Source organism: Bos indicus x Bos taurus, chromosome 15 (genome assembly GCF_003369695.1).
Source record: "Bos indicus x Bos taurus breed Angus x Brahman F1 hybrid chromosome 15, Bos_hybrid_MaternalHap_v2.0, whole genome shotgun sequence".
Classification (NCBI taxonomy): Eukaryota; Metazoa; Chordata; class Mammalia; order Artiodactyla; family Bovidae; genus Bos; species Bos indicus x Bos taurus.
In genome coordinates, this window is record NC_040090.1 from 3201918 (window position 1) to 3221901 (window position 19984).

Sequence of the window (19984 nt, forward strand, 5' to 3'; positions counted from 1 at the left end):
CTGCTGCTCCCAGGCTTTGGGGCCGTGGCGGTGTGTGTGCATGCCTGTGTGTTCCAGCCCAGACCTGGCCCGGGGGCGTGGACGTGGGCGGTGTGGAGGTGGCTGGCCGCAGCCCCAGGCATGGCAGCTGGACCCAGGGTGGGGCAGGAGCCTCAGACTGGGGTCCGGCCACCTGGTCCCAAGGCCTGGGCTGGGGGGCCCCCAGGAATGCCCTGCCTCGCCCGCTCTTGCTGTCCACCCTGCCCCCACCCTGCTGTAACACGCGCCTGCCCCCACCCCCCAGCTGGACTCAGAAGGTCTGACCCTTGCAGCAGCTGGGCAGGCCCCTGAGGTCCTTAACTGCTGGCTGCGGTGAGTCCTTTCCACCCCGGAGGCGCCTGCGGGAACTGAAGGTGGTCTCCGCTGTCTGGTGTGTGCTGGGCACCCTGGAGCATTCGTTTTACTCAGACCGGAGAGGAGGTGGGTCGTTAAGGGAGAGGGGGTGAGGGGCAGGCTGGGCGGGATGGGAGAAAGTCTGCAACACGCCCGGGGTTTGACTCCTCTTCTCCGGGAGAGGACTGAGGACTGACTCCTGCCTTCAGTCAGTCTGTGATTACTGAGCTGCTGTGGGGTCTGTTCTAGGCACTGGGGCATCGAGAGAGGTGCCCGAGAGTCTGAAGCCAGCTCTTCTCTGAGCTGCCGAGGGCTAATTTTCCGGGGCCGGGCCTGGGTGTGCAGATGACATGATTGCTGATAGATGCTTTCATCCGGTAGTCTTGCTCAGAAGCTTTCGGTGGCTCTCTGTGGCCCATGGGGTGGAGCCTAGATGCCAGCCTGGCAGTGCGGATGGCCGGTCAGCAATGTGATTCCAGTTCCCCCTCCGATCCTCACCTCCTGGGGCCCAGCTCATCCCCGTGGGCCCAGGTGTGCGCTCTAGCATCTGCGAGCCTGCCCGTTCCTCCCTCCCAGCCCGTCTCTGCCAGGGAACTCTGCTGGGTCCACAGGGGTCCGGCTCGAAACGCCATCTCCTCTGAAAGCCTTTCTGTGGCTTCCAGCAGCCCTGAGTTCCCGGGCCTTGGTCACACCCTTCTTGGAGACGGGCCCCCGCCTCCTCTCTTGGCCCCTTTTCCCATTTGGACACAAAGGCCCGGGAGGCAGCCTCTGGGTCTCACCCCTGGCTCAGGGAATAGCGGCTGCTTGCCAGGTGCGCGGTGCCAGTTACTGCCTGTTGGAAGACTGATCACTGAATGAGTGGAGTCTTGTTCTGGCTTCAGCTTTAACAAGGGACAGAGCAGGGCACACAGGGTGTGGTGGGGAGGGCAACAATCGACTAGGAGCCAAGGCAACCCTCTTGGCATCCCGGCTCGGTCACCAGTGTGACCTTGGAGGGACCGCTTCTCCACCTCTCGGTTATTTATCAGTGTGATTGGGGAAATAGACCTGCTTCTCTGGACTGGATTAGAAGTTAGGTCAGGTGCCTAGACACGGGGGGTACCTAACGGATCAAAGCTATCATTACAGTTAATGTCTTAAATTTTGAAAGGATTGCCTCGTGTCCACCAACTGGTGGACGAATTAATAAAATGGTATGACCATACAGTGGACTCCTGCTTGGTGATACAAAGGAATGAGATATTGATACATGCGAACACACGCATGAACCTTGAAAACATGCAGAGTGAGAGAAGACAGGGACCATGAGGGTAGTATGATTTTCATTCAGATACGAAACATCCAGAACAGAAAAATCCATAGAGGCCTTCCCTGGTGGCTCAGCTGGTAAAGAATCCGCCTGCAATGCAGGAGACCTGGGGTTGATCCTGGGTTGGGAAGATCCCCTGGAGAAGGGAATGGCTAGCCCCTTCAGTATTCTGGGCTGGAGAATTCCATGAACTGTGTAGTCACAAAAAGCCGGACACGACTGGCTTTCACAGAAGGGAAATGAGAACTCTTAGGGCTGGGCACGTGAGCTGCTTCTCACTGACTCATCTTCCCCAGAAATCACCCCTGACTCTGGATAGAGGTGTTCTCTGCACTTCCTGAAGGATCCAGGCACTTGCATTTTTTTAGTAACAGCTTTATGGGGATAGAACGTGTATACCATACGATCCACCCATGTAACGTGCACAGCGCATTGGGTTTTAGTGCCCTGAGTTGTACCACCGTCTCCATCGTCAAGTTCAGAGCGTTTTTATCATCCTAGAAACCCTTCTGTGAGTTCCTCCTCAGATGCGATCAACCGCTCTTTGCAACAAGGAAGTGAGCTCGCCGGGGGATTCACGAGGGTAGGTTCCACTCAGCAGCAGGTGGGCAGTGCCACCCTGCTCTCTGCTGCCAGCCTCAGCAAACAGGGACCGCTGCAGGCGGTGCCAGGCGGGGTCCTCTGGGGCAGGGGACAGTCCACCCAGAGGGAGAGGAGGGCGCCTGCTGCCCCCAGGACAGGGACAGTGTGAGTCAGCGGCTGCGTGTGGCCGTCAGCTTTCACCACCAACTTGTGGAAGAGGACAGCGAGGCTGTGACGGCAAGCTTCACCAGGACCATCCAGCTAGTGCCTCGTGGAGCTGCTGCCTTAGCCCACGTCCGGGGACTCCCTGGGTGCTCCAGTGGCAGAGCCTGTGCTCCCAGTGCAGGGGGCTGGGGTCCAACCCCTGACCAGGGAACGGGGGTCCTACGTGCTGCAACGAAGACGCTGCATGCTGCCACTGAGGCCTGGTGTGCCAAGTAAATAAATCAAACAGATTAAAAAAACCCTGTATCTGTCTGACTCCTAAGGTCACGTTCCTTTTAGGTGTGACCTTTTCTTTACGTTCTTATTTTTATGCCGTAAGTTTATTTACAAACCTGTCTAGGATGAGTTTGATCCTTTTTTCAGAGGTTACATCTCTTCATGTCTGTCTCGTGGATTATTTGTTAAGCAGTTGGTGTCTTGATGTCAAGGAGGGCTGCGCCTCCACACCCAAAGAACACAGTCATCACAGCTCGTCACCTCCCACTGAACACGGCGTATTCTTCCCCAGACTCCTCACGGTGGCTCCTGTGGACACACAGATTGAGATCCTCTGGCTGCCCTGTGCCCACCCAGCGCTGTCAGAAGCTCTGCAAAAGATGCAGAGACCAAAGCTGGAGGGCAAGGCGGCTCATGCCACCTGCGCCTCTGCCTTTCCTTCACACTCTCGGCGTTCGTTCTTATGTCAGAAAGAGACAGCTGTTGTAAAGCAGGTCAGAGAGTAAAGAGCCACATGATAGAGGGTTATCACCGTTCATTTCAGCACCCAGAAATGCCCGTGGTTAGCACGGGGCCCTGTGTGCCCCCCGAGGTGCCACTGTGTGTGTAATGACGGAAACCACCTCCCAAGCCCTTCTTTATAGCATCACGCCGCTGTCACAGCCATGGCTTTAAATGGTCACTCACACCCGCGTCTGATGGCCATGGCACAGTGACCTCCCCGCTCCCCCTGGGTCATGGACGATGTGCCTCTGTCTCTTCTGTCCCCCCAGGGCTGCCCGGGCGGGGGTCCCAGATGGCAGAGACTCGGGAGAGGGGTGGAGGGCGGCAGGTCGGGGCTGTGAACAATAACAGCTGGAGAAGCCCCTTGGGAGTTTCTGGGGGAACCCCATCACGGTGCTTAATCCTCTTCCCTTGGGCTTCCCTGGTGGCTCGGCTGGTCAAGAATCCGCCTGCAATGCGGGAGACCTGGGTTCAATCCCTGGGTTTGGTAGATCCCCTGGAGAAGGGAAAGGCTCCCCACTGCAGAATTCTGGCCTGGAGAATCCCATGGACTGGATAGTCCATGGGTCGCAAAGAGTCAGACACGACTGAGCGCCTTTCATTGGTCTAGGGCTGACTGTTCTCCAGTCTGAAGGCGCTGGCTGCCTGCTTCACAGGGCGGTTTGTCCTCTGCTGATTCGAAACCCGGGGTCCCTGCAGGGATGGCCTGGAGCTCCTTTCCCTGCCTGCCTCTCCGGGCCTAGATGATCCCCGAATGCATCAAGTGTGACTTGGGCACAGCCCCAAGTCCCTCCTTGAATGTTCTGTGGGAAGAATGCTTGCTTTCCAGCACCAAGTCCAGACTCCGGTCCTCTGTTGGTGATGAGGAGTCCCAGATGGGCCGCGTCTGACCACTCCTGGCCCGTTGCTGCCCACCGTGGGGCCGACTCGCCGGGACTGTGCTCAGGGCCCTCGAATTCCCTTTCCTGCGTCCAGGGTCACCTCCCAAGCCTGACGGTGGACTCAAGCTGTAGGTGCAGGGGAAAGGCTCAGGGCGTCCCAGACATGGCCCTGTGTGACCTCAAGGCACCCCTTCATCCCCAGAGCCTCAGTTTCCTCACCTGCGATGGAGACGATAGACAGCACAGGGCTGGCTGGAGAGACTAGAGAGGACTCGGGGAGTAAAACCTGGAGGCAGCTGGAGTCTCCACGACCAGCTTCCGGCTCTCTCCCCCCAGAGCTCGGGACTTGGTTCAGGTGCCTCTGTTTCTTCATCTGTAAACTGAGAATAACAATAGAATTGGATCTTGGGGTTGGGAAGATGAAGTGAAGTCGTGACTTCAAAGCACTTGGAACACGACATAAACTGCCTTGCTTCTGGCAGGCAAGCTCCCGCATGTTATCGACAGCACCTGTGATTCCCGGGGGGCAGACGGAGCGAGAACTCCAGGCCTGGGGGAGCCTGGAACGTCACTGCCTTGGTTCAGGGCAGAAACCAGCTCGCAAGCATTTGTCGGAACTCGTTTCTGTCTGACAAAGCAGGGCAGATCCTCTTAAATTGTGTAGAATGGGAAAGCTTCAAGACAAAAAAAACACAAAACTTTCTAACTATCCCAAATCTTAAGCCAGTGAAAAATGTCAACCTTCATATTCATTTCTTGCCCTACTCTTTGCTTCTGCAGTAGTCAGCACAGGAAATCTGTGGGCACAGAGGGATTGGGTTGTGGATTCCCTCCGGGGCCAGGGGTCAGGGATGGCTGGGGTCCAGGTGGGAGTGCAGACAGCCAGCCCTGCACTCTGTTCTGTCCTCAGGCTGTGTGTTCTTGAATGGGTCACAGCCTCTCCCTGCTGCTGAGGATGAAGAGGCTCCACGTGAAAAGCACTTGGCCCTGGCTCATAGCAGGTCCCGGAGTAACTTTTATTGTTAATATATGCACAATATCACCTTAAAGGTCAAATGCACACTTTTTTTTTTCTCTTAATATATATTTTATTGAAGTACAGTTGACTTACAATGTTTCAGATGCATAGCAAGGTGATTCAGTGATACTTACACACATATATTATTTTTGAAATTATTTTCCATTAATGTGTATGCTTTAGAAGTGAAAGGATTTTACTCTCCTTGCTTGGAAGTATCGCACCCAACCCATGGTTAACTCCTGCAGTTCCTCCAGCTTTCAGCTCCTACCTCCCTTCTTTCCTTTCCAGCCTGTTACCCTGTACGGATTTTCATTGTACCAGGCACTTGTCTAGCACAGAGCTTGTTACAGTTGCAGTTTAATGTACAGATTAAAAAATAATAATAATGCAGGACTTCCATCAGTCTTGGAATTCCAGGTAGGCAGTAATTGTATCTTTTTTTTCCTAATGATAGAGTTATCTTTTTAAAGTAATTTTTAAGAAATGTATTTGTTTTTGGCTGTGCTGGGTCTTCCTTACTGTGCTCCTGCAGTTGAGGTGTGTGGGCTCCGTGGTTGCAGCTCGTGGGCTCTAGAGCTCGGGCTCAGGAGTGATGGCCCATGGGCTTGGTCGCTCTGTACCTTGTGGGTCTTCCCGGACCAGGGACCACAGCTGTGTCCCCTGCGTTGGCAGCAGATGCTTAACCACCGAGCCACCAGGGAGGCCCAGTGTCTTTTATTACCCCTTGTATCCTCAGGGCTTTGCCCCCTCCCTACCTGGCACAGAGGACTTCCCTTCTGGTTCAGCCGGTAAAGAATCTGCCTGCAATGCAGGAGGCCTGAGTTTGATCCCTGGGTAGGGAAGATCCCCTGAAGAAGGGAAAGGCTACCTACTCCAGTATTCTGGCCTGGAGAATCCCATGGACTGTACAGTCCATGGTGTTGCAAAGAGACAGACACGACTGAGTGAATTTCACTACCTGGCTCAGAATTGTCGTTCAATCGTTCAGTCGTGTCTGACTCTTTGCGACCCCATGGACTACAGCACGCCAGGCTTCTCTGTCCTTCACCATCTCCTGGAGCTTGCTCAGACTCATGTCCATCAAGTCGGTGATGCTCTCCAGCCAGCTCATCCTCTGTCATCCCCTTCTCCTCCCGCCCTCAATCTTTCCCAGCATCAGGGTCTTTTCAAATGAGTTGGCACTTTGTATCAGATGGTCAAAGTTTGGAACTTCAGCATCAGTCCTTCCAATGAATATTCAGGGCTGATTTCCTCTAGGATGGACTGGTTGGATCTCCTTGCAGTCCAGGGGATTCTCAAGAGTCTTCTCCAGAACTATGTAAGTTTGAAGGCATCAGTTCTTCTGCGCTCAGCCTTCGTTATGGTTCAACTCTCACATCCATACATGACCACTGGAAAAATATAGCTTTGACTAGATGGACCTTTGCTGGCAAAATAATGTCTCTGCTTTTCAATACTCTGTCTAGGTTTGTTATAGCTTTTCTTCCAAGGAGGTACACAATAGAGGTTCAAGAAATACTGGATATAAGAGACACAGGAAGAGAGAGAGAGAGATGAAGGAAGGAAGAAAGGGAGGGGAAGGAAAGAAGGAGGGAAGGAAATGAATGACTGAGGCAGGGGCACCTCTTTTGCCTCCACCGCCCTGAGATCTCCATTTGCCATTGGCAGGGACTTGCTTGAGGAAAATGCAGGATGACTTGAACTAGGAGGCTTTGGAGAAGGTTGAAGGTGTCATGTTGGGGAAGTGGATGGAATCACTGTATGTTTTATGACAAGATAACAAAGACTGAAGCATAAAAAACAGAAAACTTTTCTCCTTGGTTTGGCCTCCCCGCTCTGGGAGTGAAGATGTGTGTTGTGTGTAGGCATTAATCAGACTGCCTGAGGAGACAACATTCCTTCTTAATCTCACAAAGGGTCGCAACTCCTTAGGCGATAACCTTCCTTCTTAAACTTGGAAGAGGTCCCAGGGACCTCTATATAAGTAGATATGCTCACTATATGTGTAGATCTGGATTGTGCAAGCTGTCACTGAAAGTGAAAGTGTTCGTTACTCAGTCGTGTCCGACTCTCTGTGACCCAACAGACTGTAGCCCACCAGGCTGCTTTGTCCATGGAATTCTCCAGGCAAGAATACTGGAGTGGGTTGCCATTCCCTTCTCCAGGGATCTTCTGAACCCAGGAAAATCCCACATGTTGTGTTAATTTCTTCTGTACAGCAAAGTGCATCAAGGAAAGGGCACTCTAGACAGTTGAAATGGTGTCTGAGAGCTCGTAGTATATTTGGGAAATAGCAGGGTGCTCAGTATGATGGGAGCAGTGTGTGTGTGTGTGTGTGCGCGCGCACGCATGCCTGTGTATGTGTTTGGGGAGATGAGGTTGTAGGGCAGTGACTCAAGTAGCAGGTGGTTCTGCCCCTCAGGGGGACATTTGGCAATATCTGGAGGCATCTTTGATTGTCCCAACTTGGGGGGAAGGTACAACTGGCATCTAGAGGGTGAGGGCATTGCTGCTAAACCCCAACCCGGCACAGGATAACACCTCACAACAAAGAAGAATCCGGTCCCCAGTGTCAAAAATGCTCAGGTTGAGGTCAGGAGGGGCCAGATCAGAAAGACAGTATTTGTTAGAAGTACTTGACAAGTGTTTGTGTGATGAGCTCCAGGTTTTAGGAGCTCATTTTAACAGCATCCAGACAATGTATCAGAGATGGGGGTAGGTTATAGGAAGAGGAGGAAGGGAAAGTGATTTGAGAGCCATTGAAGTGGTCCAGGTGACAAATGGCCAGCGGATGGCTAGAAGATAGATGGGGAGGTGGTCCAGGTGACAGATGGACCGTGGCTGGTTAGAAGATGAGATTGGAGGTGGTCCAGGTGAAGGATGGCCAGCAGCTGATTAAAAGAGGGGCGGAGGAGGTGGGACTGGGTAGGGAGACAAGATGGTTAAGGTGCTGAGACTGGATGTACGGGTGATGGAGAGGGTGGGTGGAGGACGGCCCCGGGGTCTTGGCTTGGGGGTATGAGTGCAAGGTGATGACTTCTCCAGAGGAAGGGACCACACGAGGAGGAGCAGGTGTGTGTGTGTGTGTGTGTGTGTGAGACGAGTCAATCGGACACGTGTTGAATTCATAACACACGTGGGACACCCGAGTTGGAAAGCTTATCGGGTGACTGGATATGTGAGTCTGTAGCTGTGGACCACACCTGGTGGATGGCAGGTCTGGGGCTGGAGATGAAGATTTCGGAGTGATGAGAGTATATATATTGCAGCCTGAGACACAGGGGTGGATGGGCTAACCCACAGAGCAGGTATGGGGTTAGGAAAGAAGGGCACCAAGAAGCCAGTGGATGGCCAATATTTAACTTTCTGGAAGAGGAAGAGGAGCCCCTCAACAGAAGCTGGGAAGGAGTGGCTAGAAAGGTTGTTAAGAAAAGACGCTGTTTTTAAGAAGGAGGAAGTAAAGAGATACCAGGCGCCACAGAGGTCAGGCAGGACACGAACTGAAGTGTCTGTTGGGTTTGGCAATCAGGCAGCCAGTGGGGGCCTTGGCAAGAGTAGCTTCTGTGGAGCATCGCACGGTGGGCAGAAACCAGAGTAGTCTGGTAATATAGTGTAAGGAGTCGGGGCGGTTGAGTTGCTGGCCAGTTAACTCTATGCTATGGCCTTCCCTGATAACTCAGTTGGTAAAGAATCCACCTGCAATGCAGGAGAAACTAGTTCTATCCCTGGGTCGGGAAGATCCACTGGAGAAGGGATAGGCTACCCACTCCAGTATTCTTGGGCTTCCCTTGTGGCTCAGCTGGCAAAGAATCCACCTGCAATGCAAGAGACCTGGGTTTAATCCCTGGGTTGGGAAGATCCGCTGGAGAAGGGAAAGGCTACCCACTCCAGTATTCTGGCCTGGAGAATTCCATGGACTGTACAGTCCGTGGGGTCACAGAGTCGGACACGACTGAGCGACTTTCACTAAGTCTACACGGCTCATTGGAGGAGCTCGGTTTTGGTGCAAAGAGAATTCGCATTGTTCTTTGACTTAACCTCCAGGAAGCACCAAATCAGCCACATGCTGGCTCAAATTCCAGCAGTGCTGTGGTTTGTTTCCTAGAAGGGCTTCTCTTCTGCCTCTCCTATCCCGTCTGTCAATCTTTCAGAGCCAAGTCCAAGGAACGCCTTTTCAAAGAAGCCCTCTCTGCCTGCCCTTGCCCTCAATGCAGCTCTGATAGCGTTGCTGGAAGCGGGCTCTGGCTGCTCACTGCTCAAACGCCAATAAACAGGCCAGCTTGGTGGGAAGGAAAGATGCCGGCAACTAGAGGCATAGGGCAGACATCAGTCCAGAGGCTGACGCCTCTGCCCCTCAACACTCAGGGGGGAAAGAGCTTTTATAGGCACAGTGAGGGGCTACATGCAGAAACAGCACAGCCAGCCCTGACAGTCGCCTTGAAATTGGTCCTTGGTGGTCTGACCAGCATCATCTGGGGTGTTTCGGGTACAGTTAGTCTTCAGTTTCAGGGTCAGCTCGTTTCCATTCTGAGATCAGCTCTCAGAATTGCAGCAGAGTTTTCACGGCTGCGGTCTGGTCATCATGTATTACCTTCTCCACCTTAGGGCGGGGAGTGTTTCCGTCTCTGCAAGACAGCTCCCAGGATATGGCTCAGAATGTTATCCACAGCCCTTGAGAGGGAACAAGGTCCTTGACGACGCTTAATGAGGACAGTATTAGTCTTTGATTTCCTTTGTCTCTGCCTTTTCTCACTTCTCTCACTAAACTTACTCTGTGGCTCAGGTTTTTTTCCCAGAGACAGAAGGCAGGCTGAGGACATGGGGACAAGGACCACAGGGTCCTGGTCTGTTTCAGCAGCACGGGAAATCAGTGTCTTCCCGCACGTGCAAGATTTAGCCTTCTGTGTCGGCTCAGTACAGGGCCTTGTTTTACTAAGAGATTCATTTTGTTTGTCTTGCTTTATCGGCTACATGAGGCCTTCCTGAGATTAGAGACTCAGAATATTTATTGAATGTATGAATGTATGATTCAGTGCTCAGAAGCTGGCCCACAATAGTGTTCATGGCAGTTGGGGCTCAGAAAGACACCTGTGGAATTCCAATTAATGGACTTATATACTCTGATTTTAACTCAGCCGGACCTTCTCCAGGAAGTAAATTTCAAGATGGTGAATCAACTGATCAAAAAGCTCCTTCTACGATGTGGGTAGAGTTCTAGGCAGTGAGTAAGAAAGACAAGGTCCCTGTTCTCTTGAAACTTTCTTCCAAGTTCTTCCAAACAAGAAACCAGCAAAAGAGCAAGAGTGCATCTCTGAGTGTGAAGCGTCAGTCGCTCAGTCGTGTCCGACTCTTTGCGACCCCATGGACTGTAGCCCACCAGGCCCAGGCTCCTCTGTCCATGGGATTCTCCAGGCAAGAATACTGGAGTGGGTTGCCATTTCGTTCTCCATATCTCTTTGGAGGAAATAAATGAATAATGTGGATCAAAGTAACTAGATATGGGAAGTGTGCTGGGTGGGCTTCGTTAGAAAGAGTTTTCCGAGAAGGCAACCTCTGAGCTGAGCCTGCTGGATGAGGAACGAGTATCAAGGCTTCAGCTTGGCCAAAGGAGCAGAAATCAGTATGACAAGGGTCACACGCACCAGGGTGGTTGGACAAGTCGATGGATAGAGGGCCTTGCCGGCAGTGGTCATGAGCTTGAATTAATTGCTGGCGCAGAGGCAGCACTTTGAATGGGAAGCACGGGCATGATGGGCTTGAACGTACATTATCCAGTGCGGTGGCTTGGGCTAGGGAGGTGGCCGCAGAGACGGAGAGAGACAGATGGCCTGGGGAGGTATGGAGGTGGAAGCCGGGGTAGGGGGATGGGCGCTGACTGCAAAGACATCCCTTCCAGCCTTGCTGTGTGTGCACAGTCCCGGGGAGAGGAGATGTCTGGAGGGGAAGGGGGCGTTATCTCGCCTTGGGGGCAGGAAGAACATGAGCTTCTGAGTCCAGCCCAGGGCACTTTCGTATCTTAGGCGTGAACACTGGCCTGGGCCATTTCTAAAGATCCTTCGAACCCTGGCGCTCTTGGTCTCGTCAGTTGTTGAAGCTTCCAAATAGGGAAGTGTCAAAGGAACTGTGAATCAAGGTTGATTTCGCAGAGCAACAGCCTGGGTCCGTATCTCCTGGGCTGCTCACTCCTGGGGTGATGTTAACCCTTCCCCCACCTCTTACCTGCCCCAGGGGGATGTTGGCTGAGTCCAGGCAGCAGGCAGTTGATCAGCCCTGAAGTTCTGGTTCCTGCCCTCCATTGCTTCTCTGAGGGTGGGACTTGGAGCTAGAGGAGGCTAACCAGCTTCTTACGGGCTGCGGGGAAGGGAGGGCTTCTGGCTGGAATCAAACCTCTCTTCCTCCCTGTTCATATTTCCTGACTTCTCCCTGGGTTCTTTGGGAGGTCCAGCAGCCAATTTGTTTGGGGCGCTCTCCTATGCCTATCAACACCGCCCCCGCTGCCATCAGTGGTACCAACTGTAAATTTCATCCTGAGAAGGAACTGGGCCTTGAGGGTTGTATGTGACTTCTATGCCATATAACAATTGGCACAAATTCAGTGGCTTCAAACAACATACATTAGCTCACAGTTCTGTGGGTCAGAGGTGTCGGCATGGCATTGTTACCTAGTCCAAGCTCGCTTTGCTCACCACACAACAGGCCAATGAATCTGAGAGACGGGGTGTGGAGGCAAGGAAGAGACTTTAATCTAACTGGGAAGCCGGCAGCGGAGAATATGGCAGGATAGGGCCTCAAAGCAACCATCTTATTGGGGTCTGGATGCCAGGTTCTTTTATAGAGATGAGGGGAGGTGAGGAGGCAAAGTAAAAAGGCCATGGATCTCAGGAACTCCTATAATGGCCAGCCTCAGGCAGGGGATGTGTTAATTTCTTCCTTCCTGCAATCCACAGGTGGACAAGGTTCTGAACAAAGTCGCTTTAAAAGTCAGGCAGAGGGGCAGGATTCTCTGAGGCAACTCGTCCGTTATGATTATAATAACAAAAGCAACGAAAAGCAAGTCGAAGAAACTGTTCCAACCTGAAGTCAGAATTGGCTTGCTCCCTGCAATAGCATCCAACCAGTCCATCCTAGAGGAAATCAGTCCTGAATATTCATTGGAAGGACTGATGCTGAAGCTGAAACTCCAATACTTTGTCCACCTGATGCGAAGAACTGACTCATTGGAAAACACCCTGATGCTGGGAAAGATGGAAGGCAGGAGGAGAAGGGGGCAACAGAGGATGAGATGGTTGGATGGCATCACTGACTCAAAGGACATGAGTTTGGGCAAACTCTGGGAGTTGGTGATGGACAGGGAGGTCTGGCGTGCTGCAGTCCATGGGGTCAAAAAGGTCAGACACGACTGAGCAACTGTATGAACTGAACTGAGTTGCAACAGCATGGTTGCATATTTTCAGCTCCTGGGTCTCCCAAGGCTAGAATCAAGGTGTTGGCTGAGCTGTGTTCTTATCTAGAGTTCAGGGTCCACCTCCAAGCTCTTGAGGTTGTAGCAGAATTCTGTTCCTGGTTGACTGTGAGATGGGGCTACTCCACATTCCTTGCCCTCCCTTCCATCCTCAAAGCCAGCAATGGAGAACCTTCCTCGGGGTGAATTCCAGTCGAGTTTGTAATCTCTGACTTTAGAAAGAGCCTACTCCCTTTAAAGGAGTATGCCTCATTAGGTTAGACTCCTCCGGGCTGTTCTCCCTTTTATAAGGCCTGTAAAACACAGCACAATCTCAGGAGAAAAATTCATCCTGTAGACAGCCCCATGGATTATTCAGCATGTGTGCCCGGGGGTGGGAGAAGGATCTTGGGGGACATCTTAGAATTTCAATCACAAGAGTCAAGGACATTTTTTGGTGAAGTTTGGTGGCATAATTCCTGGCAATTTGAGGACAAACCATCCGGTAAAGTTAGCACTTCCTTTGCCTTTCGGGAGGACTTGAAACAGTCTCATGGAAGGTGTGGAACATCCCACCGTGTGCTGTCTGACTGCAGAGTTCAAGGCCCCTTGAACTCATTCGTAGTTTCCAGGTTGATACACCCTGGGGAAGGGTGTGGGAGGGTGCAAGCTGGAAGGCAGCTGAGCAGAGCAAGCTGGGTATACGCCTCCAGGGCTTTCCGTCTTCAAGCTGTTATGCGTCGGTCGTGGGAGGGACATAAACCAGACTTGGTAAGTATTGGCCACCGTGCCCAAGCTGACCTCTGCTCGGTGCCCGGTCGGCCCACGTGCACGCTGGTGGCAGGGAAGACCCCTGAGTACCAGGGCTGCCCCTGGACAGGCTGTCCTAGGGCTGTAGCAAGTTCTCCCATGAGCCCAAAGCTGGGATGAGTCCCAGATAATGAGACCAGGAAGGATGAAACGAAGGGGAGGGGAGAGGGTCTTCTAGGACCCCCCCCATGGCTGTGCTGTTATGCAAATGGATGACTGAGGCTCTTTAGGGCCATCCAAGCTCCGTAGTTACTTTGGGGCTGGAAAGGGGGATTCCTAAGACTCGGGACCTTGCAACATTGGCCTGACACTTCTTGGGGGAAGAGTGCAGGCCCGAGGCTCAAAGGCACAAGGCCCCAAGACCTCTGGCTCTTTGCTCACATGAAATCCAGGTGTGCTGAGCCACGCACCACAGCCAGAGAACAGTCCCACTCACCACAACTAGAGAAAAGTCCCTCAAAGCAATGAAGACCCAGCACAACCAAAAGTAAATCAATTTAAAAAATGTTTTAAAGAAAGGACTAGCATAGTCAAATAAGTAAATAAATAAAAATAAATGTTAAAAAAAGATGCCCCTTCCCCACCCCACTGCCCCTGCTGGCCCAAGAGCCATAAGAAGTGGGATCCCAGAAAGCGGAAGGCAGGGAGGAGGCTCAGCAGCTCCCAGCACATCTGCTACACATGCAGGGTCTCGTTCATTCTCAGCGAGGTAGATGCTGTTATCCCCAGTTTCTGAACAATGAGAATGAGGTACAGAGAACTTACAAAAAGTGTCCAGGGTCACACAGCTCTTAACTGGCAGAGTCGCAATTCAAACTTGGACTGTGACTCCCAACGCACACTCTCAGCCACCGCTTTGTACCTCCACTGGATGTCGAGGAAATGGACTTTCTATGGTCACTAAGCTGTGGATTTCAGACTGTGGATTGTGTAACCTCGGGGCACAGGTGCCAAGCCACCAACTGGGCTCTAAGAGTCGGCTCCATCCTGTCCTTGTCTGACTGCAATAGCTCTCTCCATACATGTGCTAAGTGGTCCTGCAGGGGGGCCTGGATGGGGGTGAGCAGAACACAGCTCAAAGCTCCTGTTTTGCCTGCAAAAAGGATCTTCATGACCCAGATAACCACGATGGTATGATCGCTCACCTAGAGCCAGACATCCTGGAATGTGAAGTCAAGTGGGCCTTCGGAAGCATCACTACAAATGAAGCTAGTGGAGGTGATGGAATGCTAGTTGAACTATTTCAAATCCTAAAAGATGATGCTGTGAAAGTGCTGCACTCAATATGCCAGCAAATTTGGAAAACACAGCAGTGGCCACAGGACTGGAAAAAGTTAGTTTTCGTTCTAATCCCAAAGAAAAGCAATGCCAAAGAATGCTCAAATTATCACATAATTATACTCATCTCACACGCTAGCAAAGTAATGCTCAAAATTCTCCAAGCCAGGCTTCAAGAGTACTTGAACTGTGAACTTCCAGATGTTCAAACTAGATTTAGAAAAGGCAGAGGAAACAGAGATCAAATTGCCAACATCTGTTGGATCATCGAAAACGCAAGAGAGTTCCAAAAAAAATCTGCTTTATTGAATATACCAAAGCCTTTGACTGTATGGATCATAACAAACTGTGGAAAATTCTTAAAGAGATGGGAATATCAGACCACCTGACCTGCCTCCTGAGAAATCTGTATGCAGGTCAGCAAGCAACAGTTAGAATTGGATATGGAACAACAGACTGGTTCCAAATTGGGAAAGGAGTGTGTCAAGGCTGTATATTGTTACCCTGCTTATTTAACTTATATGCAGAGCATATCATGTGAAATGCTGGGCTGGATGAAGCACAAGCTGGATAAAGATTGCCAGGAGAAATATCAGTAACCTCAGATATGCAGATGACACCACCCTTATGGCAGAAAGTGAAGAACTAAAGAGCCTCTTGATGAAAGTGAAAGAGGAGAGTGAAAAAGTTGGCTTGAAGCTCAACATTCAGAAAACCAAGATCATGGCATCCGGTCCCACCACTTCATGGCAAATAGATGGGGAAACAGTGGAAACAGTGAGTGACTTTATTTTTCTGGGCTCCAAAATCACTGCAGGTGGTGACTGCAGCCATGAAATTAAAAGATGCTTGCTCCTTGGAAGAAAAGTTATGACCAACCTAGATAGCATATTAAAAAGCAGAGACATAACTTTGCTAACAAAGGTCTGTGTAGTCAAATCCATGGTTTTTCCAGTAGTCATGTATGGATGTGAGAGTTGGACTATAAAGAAAGCTGAGCCCTGAAGAATCGATGCTTTTGAACTGTGGTGTTGGAGACAACTCTTGAGAGTCCCTTGGACTGCAGGGAGATCCAACCAGTCCATCCTAAAGGAGATCAGTCCTGAATATTCATTGGAAGGACTGATGCTGAAGCTGAAACTCCAATACTTTGGCCACCTGATGCTAAGAACTGACTCATTTGAAAAGACCCTGATGCTGGGAAAGATTGAAGGTGGGAGGAGAAGGGGAAGACAGAGGGTGAGACGGTTGGATGGCATCACTGAATCAATGGACATGAGTTTGAGCAAGCTCCAGGAGATGGTGAAGGACAAGGAAAGCTGGTGTGCTGCAGTCCATGGGGTTGCAAAGAGTCAGACATGACTGAGAGACTGAACTGAACTGAGGGGAGGGTTGAACTGGGTCTTTGTTGCAGCAAGCAGGCTTCTCTAGTTGTGGTGTGCGGGCTTTGCTCTAGTGGTAGCGCGTGGGCTCTCTGCGGCACATGGACTCTGTAGTTGCAGCTCGTAGGCTTAGTTGTGGCATGTGGGATCTTAGTTCCCCAATCAGGGGTTGACCCCAGGCCCCCCTGCATTGGGAGCATGGAGCCTTATCCACTGGACCACCAGGGAAGCCCCCTCTTTTGGCTCTTGCTGAGTCATCCTCTGATTCCTGCATCTGTCTCCTTAGTCAGTGGATACAGAGAAAGGATGCCTCCATCCTTGGCTCAAGATGGGAGGTACAGGTCCCTGATTTTCCCACCCCTTCCAATGTGTACACTATTGACTTTCGTTTGAATTGTGGTATTGGAGAAGACTCCTGATAGTCCGTTGGACTGCAAGGAGATCAAACCAGTCAATCTTAAAGGAAATCATTCCTGAATATTCGTTAGAATGAATGATGCTGAAACTGAAGCTCCAATACTTTGGCCACCTGATGCAAATAGCCGACTCATCAGAAATGACCCTGATGCTGGAAAAGATTGAAGGCAGGAGGAGAAGGGGATGACAGAGGATGAGATGGTTGGATGGCATCACTGACTCAATGGACATAAGTTTGAGCAAGCTCCGGAAATTGGTGATGGACAGGGAGGCCTGGTGTGCTGCAGTCCACGGGGTCACAAAGAGTCAGACACGACTGAGTGACTGAACAACAGCAGTGAAGGAAAGGGCCCTGTCCTGCACATGTGCCAAGGTTGCCCCACCTGCACCTCTGTCCTTTCTGCCTGGATCACCTGTTCCCCTCCCTTCTGTTCACTGCTAATGCATCCAGATGAGCATCAGCTCCTTATTTCCCTGGAGCCTTCCCATGCCTCTTCTACTGTGGAATTTCTTCAGCATCAGCGGAGAGTGCTTCTTAGCTTGGGTCTTAATCTTTCTCCTCTTGTTTAACCTGGATGTGTTTCCTCTTACCAGCCAGACTGTAAACAAATTGAGGGCAAGGATTGTACTCTGCTGTGATTTTGTTTGCACCTAGATGGATGGCGTGGCTTTTGACATACATCAAGCACGTGAAAGGGAACAGAAATTTGGTGCCAGGGAGAACTGAATTTGAGTTCCAACCCCGCTATTTGCCTGAACAATGTACTTAACCATCCATTCATTGAACACTCTTTATTGAGGACCTACTATGAGCAGGCACTCTACGAGGCACCAAAGATACGAGCGAGAGTAAACAGATGTGGTTTCTGCTATTCTGGAGCTTATAGCCTAGAAGGGAGATAGATGTTAACCCACTAACCAGACAATCTCTCAAAAAAGAGAAAATGACTAACTCCAACAGGCACTCTGAAGTTCAAGCACATGGAGTTACAAGAGCGTATGTAGAGGAAGTCGACCCAATGTGGGGAGGGGGAGTGCAGAGTGGGTGAGGAGCCACACTGAGCCTTGGTTTCCTCACCTGCACGATGGAGATATCAGCCACTAGCTCTCTAGGTTGTTGTAAATGAGGTAATGTATGCAATGCACCGTGGTTTAAAATGAGCAGTATGTGTTACCATAATGAAGGCTGGTAGGTTGACCAGCTGAGTCATTAAGTTCTTTTTTTTTTTTTAAGTTTTATTATTTTTAAATTAACTGTTGTGTATTGTTGTTTGTTTTCGGTTGCCCTGGGTCTTTGTTGCTGAGTGCGGGCTTCCTCCAGTTGTGTGGAGTGGGGACTGTTCTTCCTGGCGGTGCGTGGACTTCTCAGTGTGGTGGCTTCTCTCGCTGCAGAGTACAGCTCTAGGCACGTGGGCTTCAGTACTGGTGGTGCACGGCTTAGTTGCTCCGAGGCATGTGGAATCTTCCTGGACTACGGATCGACCCCATGTCTCCTGGCAATTGGATTCTTATCCACTGTACCACCAGGGATGTCCTAATTGAGTGGTTACATTCTCAAGGAAGTGGGGTCAGGCAGAGATGAATATTTCCTGTGCTCAGACATCCCCATGACTGTGATTGTCAGATACATTTTCCATCAGAAGAGTCAGCTGGGAAGCTTTTTGAAAGGGCACACATACCCTCCACTCTAGATCTACCAGGCAATCCAAAGATGTCCCAGGGTGGGGTTTGTGTATTTCACAAAGTCATTACTAAGGCCTCTTGCAAAATTTCAGAGGGCACACACACAGATCACAGCCACTGAGACATGCACAGCTGTAACAAGAAGGGAGACAGCCATCTTCCCTCTTCTGCTCCTGGAGGCCACCAAGGTCAACAGGCTAGTGTGGATCTGTTGAGCATGGCAGCCCCACGGTCTGTGGTTGTATAAAGGAAACTCACAGATAGACACTTGCATACGGTTTTTTCCTTTGTAAAGTATTGAGATGGAGCAGGACCATATGGCCCTTCTCAGCCCCCGCCCCCCCACCATGTCGTCTGCCTGCCTTTTGCACGTGGAAACTTTCAGTCAAAAAGTAAAAGTTCAATCAGAAGAGTGAGAAATGCTGAGACAAAGGAAAAGAGTGTAAGGAGAATAAATAATAATACTGTAGTCATTAAGCATAGTCAAGGACTTTTAGTTCTTTCTCAAGGGCTACAGATCATGTTCTGAGCCATATCCCGTGAGCTGTCTTATCGATACTGAAACACCAGGTGGAGAAGTTAACTACACGATGATCAGACTGTACCCAGGACATGAGCAGCCACAATTCCGATAATTGGCTTCAAAGAAATGGGAACAAGTGCCCCCGGAACTGAAGATTAACTGTAGCTAGTTCAACCATGATGGCGCTGGTCAGACCATCGATGGCCAACCTGAAGATGACTGTCACAGCTGACGGTGCTGTTTCTGCATGTGGCTCCCTGCCCCTTCCGTGTCTATGAAGGCTCTCATGCCCCGCTTGTCGGGGGTGGGGGGAGTCAGCCTTTGGGCAGGCCTTTCCACCACCTGGCCTGCTTACTGGTGTGTGCTGGGCACGGAGCCAGAGCCCACACTGGCCTTTTGGCAGCAGTGCGCTCACACTAGCTGTTTTTCTCTGCAGTTTGCTGTTCTCTTTTCGCTTCACGATACAGCATACACGTCTCTTCAGGTTTACAGATAAAGGTCCAAATCTTTTAAGAGTCATATTGGGAGTTCCCTTGTGGTCCAGTGGTTAGGACTCTGCCTTCCCGTGCAGGGGTGCAGATTAAATCCCTGGTCCAGGAACTAAGATTCTAATTAGCTGTGTGGCCTCGGCAAGATACTTACGCTCTAGGATCTGTCGACTAGAACGGCGGTGCCTAAGTCCCTCAGGTGAACGTAAAGATTAAGAAGGTAGGATAAGCATGCAAAAGCCTTAATGAAGCACAGCGTTGGGATGGTGTGGAGCTCCAGAAATGTTATGTCCAGACTTCCAGCCCCATGGTTAAGACTTTGAGCTTCCCCTGCAGGGCGCGTGGGACCGATCCTTGGTTGGGGAACTAAGATCCCACCTGCCTCGTGGCAAGGCCTAGAGAGCTGTTTCCAGTTTCACACCCGGCAGACATCACCGGGATGACTGAGGATGTCCCTGAAGTCACTGGGATGTCTTTGCCCAGGGTCAGTTTAGGGGAGGGGCCGGCCAGAGGGATGGGATTCCAGGGACAGGAGGCCAAGGGTAGGCAGGCGGATAAGGAGCCAGAAGGCCTGTTTCTGACTTGTCATGTGGTCTTTGGCGACTTATTTCAGCTCTCTGAGAGGCCGTTTCCTAATGTGTGAAACAGGGATGTTTACATGAAACAGCGCTTGAGAAGCGTATCATGGCGTTGGTTTGCAACACCAGCCGATGTTATTGGTCATCCCAACTGCTGTGTGGAATGGTGTCCCTGGCCTGGGCCCAGGACTGGGAGAATAATGGAGGAGTGCCTAGGCCTCCACTCCTCCTCCAAGGGAAGTCTCCAGCTTGAAATCCAGGGACCAGGTTTTCC